The following is a 274-nucleotide window of genomic DNA, read 5'->3' as shown; positions in this document are numbered from 1 at the left end:
AGAACCCTTTGAAAAATCTCACACAGTTCTTTTTTAATGAAACTGTTTTAACATAACAGACTTAAAGATTTTCAAGATTGGATATTCAATCTTCACGAGATCTCTATTAATAACAGTTAAGTAAATGCTATGTTACTTTACAAATTATAAATCTGCAAAACAAAGATCTAAATTCTAAACCAGAAACAAGAACAATAATCCAACCATGATAAAAAGGGCAATAATAGTTCTCTTCTCAAAAGTTGGAATTTTCATTCAAGTACAGTTTTAACAC

This window comes from Morus notabilis, unplaced genomic scaffold, assembly GCF_000414095.1.
Source record: "Morus notabilis unplaced genomic scaffold, ASM41409v2 Scaffold32, whole genome shotgun sequence".
NCBI classification, from domain to species: domain Eukaryota; kingdom Viridiplantae; phylum Streptophyta; class Magnoliopsida; order Rosales; family Moraceae; genus Morus; species Morus notabilis.
Note: the sequence above shows the minus strand (reverse complement) of the source record.